General features: G+C 30.8%; 1 long non-coding RNA gene and 1 pseudogene across 2 annotated transcripts; one reads left to right on the plus strand and one right to left on the minus strand.

The window, feature by feature from the left end:
• Nucleotides 1–2,447: 2,447 nt before the first annotated feature.
• On the minus strand, nt 2,448–7,568 carry LOC145123337 (uncharacterized). 2 transcript variants are annotated; one of them, XR_013715104.1, is made up of 4 exons: nt 7,231–7,568; nt 5,472–5,536; nt 5,307–5,374; nt 2,448–2,919 (listed from the first exon to the last, which is right to left on the minus strand). It is a non-coding gene; the product is annotated as an uncharacterized LOC145123337 (long non-coding RNA). The 2 variants fall into 2 exon arrangements; XR_013715103.1 differs by lacking the exon at nt 2,448–2,919 and adding an exon at nt 4,080–4,313.
• LOC145124556 (uncharacterized) lies at nt 4,350–4,834 on the plus strand (annotated as a pseudogene).
• Nucleotides 7,569–8,596: the final 1,028 nt, after the last annotated feature.

The raw sequence follows: 8,596 nt of genomic DNA on the forward strand, positions 1-8,596 counted from the left end.
AATTACAAAGAGGTTTGTGGTGAACTAACTGTCTATAGATTTAGACCTAAATTTTTGGATGTCATATATATATATGTATATATATATATATATATATATATATATATATATGTATATATATATATATATATATATATATATATTCATATATATTAATAAATCTTTATATATATATATATATATATATATATATCATATGTTACTCTTTTGGCATTCTACTTTGAGATTATGTGATTTTCACCACCATATGACCACCATAAGGCTACCATGGCACCACCATTTATGTGAGGGATATTAATGACTTATTTATAGACCTGTGGTTGTTTTTCTAATCATGACTTAATAGTTTATGATGCAACTTAAGGGGTTAAGCTCTAAACTCTAAAGTTATGGTTTTATTTGAAATGACCTAATCTGTCCCTTTCTTGTAAGCATTCAATAAAAATCATTGGGATTCGGAAATAGGATCTGTAAACATTAAAAGTTCAAAAATTGTGTCTGTTTGGTCCCTGATTTTTTCCCTTACATGATATTGTTCCTAACTATGATAAACATGGTCATTTTTTCAGACTGGTCCAAAATGAGCTGCAATGATATGCAGTTTTGTGAAATTCATTATAAATTGTAGAAAAATTGTATGGCCATGTGTAAGTAGTCTCTAAAAATGTATTGAGCTGAACTTCATGAATAAGATTTTGTAATCTGGTTTGGATTGGTTTAATGGGGGCAAAACAGGTCTTCAGTAGGCTACTGTTTTGGGTTAAAATCTAGAAATCTAACTATAAGTTTAGGGTGAAAAGGTAGCCATTTCTAACCTTTATTACTATTCTTAGAGTATTGAAGAGTGACCTGGTGTGAGTGGGTCCCGGGCTACGTTTGGAGGTTGACATTGCTACTTGAGGTGATTTTCTGACTACACAGTGTGATATTAAGCGTTCTTTATGTTATCTCGTGTGTGGTATATGTTGAATATACGAGTAGCAGTAGGCGGGGTTAGAGTCTAGTGTGAGTATGGTATTCACTCACGTGTTGAGGAGTATACATGGAAGGACTCAGTGTATCCCAGTTTGGGATCAGGCGTAGCCAATGTTTCCCAAAGGCTTGACGAACTGAGCAAAGGGGATCGTGCGTAGCCAATATGTCCCAATGGGTTCGGGTATGGGAATCGGGCTTAGCCAATGTGTCACTAGGGCTTTATGTACCGAGAAAGGGGGATCGTGCCTAGCCAATGTGTCCCAGTAGCAGTATGTTTTTTCTGATTCGTTCTTCGACATGCATATGTGGTTATGTAGTTGATATCGTTCGTATCTTTGTATATCGGTAAAGATTGTATGATATGATACTGTGTATGTATGAAATTCACTATCTTTGTGCTTATCCTTTTCCCTTAAAAATATTGTTTTAGGTATATAGGATGGCAGGGCTCGAGGTGGATATTTGGAATTTTGAATTTGGATTGGTTTATGATTACTTGACTTTTTGAATTATAACTATTAATGGTTTTTGAAATTGAATTGATCTTGAGGTTTAGCCTAAATCTTACTTTTAATAAAGATATTGATTGGTTGATTTATGGTAATTTAAAAAGTTCAAATTTATTGGAAATTTTGGGATGTTACATATTTATATATTTGAATATATATATATATATATATATATATATATATATATATATATATATATATATATATATATATATATATATGCGACATATATATATATATATATATATATATGAATAAGTATACACTTATTCATATACAAATATATGTCTTCATATATGAATATGATCTGTTTCGTTCTCCCGTATGTTGGAGCACTGAAGCGACATATTCGAAATTAATAGCCCAGATACATTCCGTCATCCTCAAACTTTTTTCTCAATTGAACATTCTTCTCTCTCTCTCTCTCTCTCTCTCTCTATATATATATATATATATATATATATATATATATATATATATGTGTGTGTGTGTGTGTGTGTATTATCAATTTCAACAGTGAACACCATTTTAGGAAGCAAGCCAACAAATTGAGCTGAGCTGTTGTAAAATCGTACCTTGAATCGATAGCTTTTTCGATGAATTTCTTTCGTTTCTCGCAATTAAAGGAAAGAACCAAAAAGCTAATTACTAAATGATTGTTCGATTATAGAGATTGAAAACTTATTAATTTGAAGTAAAATTTTATAAAAAAATATTATGAATTTGGTTGATGTATTGTTTTTTTCCTCTTTGTTTCACAGAAACCTTCAAAATCAGGATCCTTTACATGATTAAATGAATTATGTTGTTTTCATTTTCTAAAGAGTAAAAACCGATGCCAACAAAAGTAGTCGTAAAATTCTACGATTGAATGGGTATAGTAGATTCTGAAGATTTGGAAGGACACCCGAACAAACTTCATTCAATTGCTTCAATATCAATGTGTAAGCCAAAGAAATCAAATGGTGTATAATAATATCATTGAATGGGGAAAAAGATCCTTTTGTCATCTAATCAATCACATATTCTTTTGTGTATTCCTTGTTAGATTACACCACTTAAGATCATCTGAACAGATAATGGAAAAAGTATCATATCAAAATTGATTCAAGTAATAATTTCAAACACAAACTCACTATGCACTTATTATATCATAAGATACTTATATGATACTCATCAATAATATTTGATCTCAGAATCAGATAATGCAATGCAATATGGGCTAAAATAGAACTTTGAGTAAGATGTTTTTTCTCACCAGATAATGCAGGTGATTCGGCTTTGAATTTATGTATGTTGGCGTGAGATAAGTGATCTTATCACAAGAATCTAGGCTAAAATAGAACTTTGAAGAGCAATACTGTGTTGACGGAGTAGACATTTCTTTTGGTGGTGGACTTCATTTGGTCTCGTTTTGCCATGTCATCACTAATGACTACATGGAATTTACATTAGATGAGCACAAGCACAACTTGGCTGTATAGGTTAAAAATGCATTACAGAAGGTAACATTAATTAAATCATTGATTTTTATATGAGGGGCCAAAACATACAACTAATGGTCAGAAGGAATTTGCGCAAATTGCGTCTCAATGTCTCCTTGCTAGCTCAAAGGATCTCATTTTAATTACTTTCTTTAGTAATTTTTTTATTGCATATTTTCTTTAATTCCCTTTATAAATTTTAATTATTTGTTCATAAATTGACAATGGTTTAACCCCTTCAATCATTTGTCACATTTATTTAAAACTTCAATATAAATTCACCACCTATTTATTTATATTAAAAAAAAAATTACCTTGTAGTAAAAAATGTAATACAATACAAATTGTAAAAAGAAAATACGTAGATTTCATTAAACATAATCATTTGTCATTTAAAAGGTTAATATTGTTTCAAATAATTAATATTATACACAATATGTAAATATCTATTTTAATTACCTTTTAGCTTTTTTATTGTTCAATTTTTCATTAAAAATATAAATTGTAAAAAGAATAATCATGGACTGATTCCATGTTTCCAACATGTTGTTTACTGTTTGGCATAAGTTTTTAATTATGATATGCTTTTGTTACTTTAAGTGTTGAATCTTTGAAACCTAAAACAAAATTATGAATATTAATTAAGTGGTAACATTTTAATTCCCCAATTATACAGTTTTAATATTAAAAAATAATGAAATATCTGGATATTTATTTATAATAAAGGAAAGGAAGTTTTTAATTGGTTTTTGATTTCTTGAAGTATGTTACTATACAAATTCACACCTTGATGATTTTTGGTTTCCTAATCTTATTCTATGCATTTGATTTTTTTTTCTTTTGAGTTGGTAGATTATTCAGCCAATTGTTGACCCCTGGATTTCTTTCAAATGCTAAGAATATCCACAATCCTCAATCCAGTTGTAGGGCCAATGTCTATCCTCAATATGCTCTCATTCACCCCTGGATTTCTTTCAAATCTCTGGGAATCACTCGAAAACTCCTTCTTCCCTAAATCAAAATCCACCCCTGATGCTAACTTTAACATTACTGAAGATTCAAGAGATAGAAATAGAATCTCCAAGAAAAAGAAAAAAGGATTATCTAAAAATGGAAGCACTAAATGGGCCAATGTATTAAACAAAATCACTGGAAAATCCCATGGAGATATTGACAATACAGAGTCTGTTAACAACATTGCTACTCAAATTGATGACTCTTCTGATGAAGTCATGAAGCTATGCTATTTCTAATCGTTCAAAACTGATTACTTCAAATTACAAATGAAAAAAGAATGATATCACCCATCTGACAACAATCAACTTCATGCAGTTCTAATTGCAACCTTTATCATAATAATCACAATTAGAAGAATCTTATGATGTCTTTAAAAAGGTATTGCAATCTTACAACTTTATAAAATCAACAAGTTTTTTTATGTTAAACTAATTAGATGGGGTAAATAAAGAAGAAATGTAAAGTAGTAAAAACTTGAAACAACTTGTTCTGTCCTGTCTTGTTGACCTAAATATATAGTAGTTGACTGGAAATGCTTGTTTCAAGTTATTTTATGACATAAAAATGTAATAATATATTCTTGACATTTTTGATGTGCAATCAGTTTCATCAGATGATGATGTAATAGACTATTCTGTGAAGCCTGAGTTATATGATCCAAATCTTGATGATAAAGACTAACTCTGGATTCAAAAGAAAAGAAAAGGTCAATATTCTGATGCAGTTCTCACATGTCCTGCCTGTTTCACAACCCTATGCCTCGAGTCTCAAAGGTATTTTCATGCCCCTGTTTCCTTTTCATGTAAGGGTAAAATGGTCATTTAGTCTCTCATTCAGACGCTTTATTCATTCAGTCTAGAAAAAAAAGAAACAACCTATAAATTGGTACAATAGTGAAAGTACAAGTATTATGTCTCTGCTCTAAAAAGCTTGCTTTTTATTTTCTGTTGAGTCTTGAATCAAATTAGAAGCTTCTGTTGTATCTTGAAATACTGAAAGTGGGGTTTGTTGTTTTGTTACTTATTAGGCATGAAAAATATGTGACCCAATATCGAGCAATGTTTGTGTTAAATTGCAAGATCAAGAAAGGACAACAAGTATCATCCTCATCATCAGATAAAGGAAGTTTAAAAAGAAAAAGAGTTAGAAAAGGTTTAGCAGTTGATGGTGAGTCCATGCTAAAGGTAAGTTCCTTTGGAAGTGTTTTTGGATCTATCACTAAAGAATGATATCGAACCACCTATACATGTAAACACATTTTGTTTTAATCTTTTTATTTTAGTTATTGTTTCTATTTTAGTGTATTTAATATTAAACTCACCTTAAAACCAGACTTTTTTCCAGAAGGAAATATCATGGAACAGTTTGCAGCCATTATGCTGTATTTCACTACACAAGAGAAGTGGAGTTAATGATATATATGTATATGTATATGTATATGTATATGTATAGTATAATTATAGCCATGTTGTTAGAGTTTTAATACCTTAAACGTCCATGAACAGGTTCAAAGGCATGCACAACATTAGCACCATGCACATAGCCTAAAGCCTATGGAAGCATTGAACTTTTTAGTATTATTAAAAATAATTAAATATAAAATAAAAGTTACAACAATGAAAAAGGTCATATAGGTCTGAATTAGATGTGGGATCCTCCTAAGTTCTAAAATGTGACAGATTAAAATTTCCTCAAATTTCAATTCCCTCATATGACAGATTCCATTTCTTCTAAATTCTTTAGTTGTTGGGTGTTTAAAGAGAATTAGAAATGTTAATTAATGAAATCGAGAATTTTATGTCAACCAAATGATAGCTGGAACAAGGTTTAGGGAACATGTTAAGACTTCATTATATATTAATACTACATATTGATGATGGATTTTTAGTAAAATGATCAACCAATACTCGTTTCAGTCTATTTTGTTCATTGACTTTGGAAAGGGGATTTAGGCGTACTTGTTGAGTATTTTATAAAGTGATATGTAATTAATATTGATGTTACATCTTACATATGCATCCTGATTACTAGACAATATTGATGACTATTGATAGAAAAAGAAAAGAATTTACAGAAATTGGGTAAGAAACAGAATATTTATTTTGATGACTATAATTCAAGAATGATGTAATCTCTTCTCCAATCTCTCTATATGCAGTCACACCGGTAACTGTTTTGCTGTGTAACTACCCATTAGCTACATGCTAACAACATCAGTTGACTTTTTTCACTCCAGCTTTGACTTCTGTTTGACCTCTTTGACTATTTTGTTTTTTTTTCTTCTACTATATCATATATGTCTATAGTAGAGTATTGTTGAAAACAACCAACATATTGAATTGTGGAATACTATACAAAGGATATATGGTATACTACTTCTAGTTTAAGAAGGACAATTGGGAATTGCTTAAAATTATGGCAAGAGTGTAGTAAGGGTTATTTCAGGTATTGTGTTATATATGTTTGAAAGTGAACATGCTTATTGTTTTGTCTTGACTTCATAGTTGTTGAATGAAAACTTGTGGTTGTAAAATGATTAGTTGTTGGGGTTTAAGCTAAATCAAGACAGAGAACTAACTTAGGAGAAAGTTGAGTTGAGATTTTGTTTAGTGACTTAATTTTTTCAATTTTGGGAATTTTTCGATTAAATTGGGTAATTGTGATTTAAACGAACTAAATAATGAGATTGCGAATATTGTATATATATGTTAAAACTATCGCATGATGTTAAATCAAGTAAAAACAAAACAACTAAATGAGAGCTGGAACAAGGATTTGATCAAATAGGAAACAGGGGAGGACTTGGTGATTTTCTGATAGTTTCAGTTGTTTGGTGCATTTTATTGTCAACCAATAAAATGCAATCAAAGGTAGAAATTGCTAAGACTGATTATAATATATTACATATTGATTGATAGTTTCAGTCTCTTTCTACTTATGAAATATTTATGTGGTGTTGTTGCAGATGAAGTGAAGCAGTTTGCACAAGAGGTAAACTATTAGTATTTAGTAGAAACAAATACCAAATAAGGAGACTAACAAAGAGAACCTACAGCATGATGGTAAGATTCAACTACAGGTCTACAACAAAAACAGTTTTGTTAGGTTTGTTTATCTTTAATTGAATAAACTAACATAAATGATCAAACGGTGACAAAAATACTAAGGGCATAACAATTTGTGATATATAAAATGTGAATCGTCTTAATTATGTAATAGAAAAAATAAGTTAGGGTTTTGTTTACCAGAACTTAAGTGAAAAAAAGCTGAAATCGGATTCAATGATAAGGTCCACCAGCTACAGCAACAACTTCGATGATGGTGGCGGCGGCAAGAGACTCAGACGATGCTGGTTGTCGTTGGTGGGTTGCAGGTCGAACTGGCAGTAGGAGGGAGAAGTATGTTGCGTCGACGACTTTGGAGGAGCCGGAGGGCTTTGCTTCCGACGGAGATGGCGGAGGCGATGTCATTGGCGGAGGCAGTCGCCGGTTGGTTGCAGATCGGAGATGCTGGGAAGAGTTAGAAATCGCAGATCGGGGAAAGAGAAGAGGGAAAGCGAGACTAGGGCAACGCGTGTTCTTATTTTTAGCTCAGATAACATATTTACGAAAATGCCCCAAGTATTTAAAAAAAAAATCGAATTTCATTAACGGATTTCCGACGGAATTTCAATTTTGTTGATTTCTGTCGGTAAACCGTCGGTACACAGTAACGGATTACCGACCAATTTACTTCTGTCGCAAAAGTGTTGCAAAAGCGTCGCTAATCTCCTAATAATTCATTTGTCGGAAATTCGTTGCTTTTTCCGACGGATTTTTTCCGTCGCTATTGCTTTGTTTTCTAGTAGTGAGAGTATCATTGTGAAAGAGTGCACGTCACCTTTCTTATCATATCTACGGTGCTTGAAGACTTCATGAGCCATGTAACGATTTTTCATATTATTTCACAAAAAGATAAACTGAGTTTGAATATTATGTGATTAATTTTAATTAATAACAAATTATAAAATAGATAAACATACAACTTCGTGTCTCTAGTCATGTTGTAAACACCGTGAGAATTTTTTAGAAAAATTCTTTGTTTATAATAAATATTTGGAAATATAAGGAATACTTTCACGGATTTGAAAAAAAAAATATTTTTATTTTATTTATTTTATTTATTTTTTTAAATTAATATACATAGTCATAATATATTTATTCTTATGTATATGCATATGCATATACGTATTCTTGGGCATATGCATATGTGTATGCATATACTTATTCATTAGTATATACATATACTTATGAATATGCACATGCATATACTTATTCTTAAGCACATGTCATATTATGCATATGCTTATTTTTATGAATATACATAAACATAATCATACGTATTTAATTGTCTTATGCATATACTTATTCTTATGCATATGCATAGGTATATGCATATACTTATTCATACGCATGTACATATACTTATTCTTATACATATGCATATACTTGTTCTTTTGCATATGTCAAATTACACATATGCATATGCATATGTGTAGTGACTAAAGAACATGGTTTGGCATGTGGAATTAAAGATTGCACAATGAACATGGTGATTTGGGTGTTCAAGAGA

This window comes from Lactuca virosa, chromosome 7, assembly GCF_052849685.1.
Source record: "Lactuca virosa cultivar CGN04683 chromosome 7, Lactuca_virosa_CGN04683_v6, whole genome shotgun sequence".
Lineage (NCBI taxonomy): Eukaryota > Viridiplantae > Streptophyta > Magnoliopsida > Asterales > Asteraceae > Lactuca > Lactuca virosa.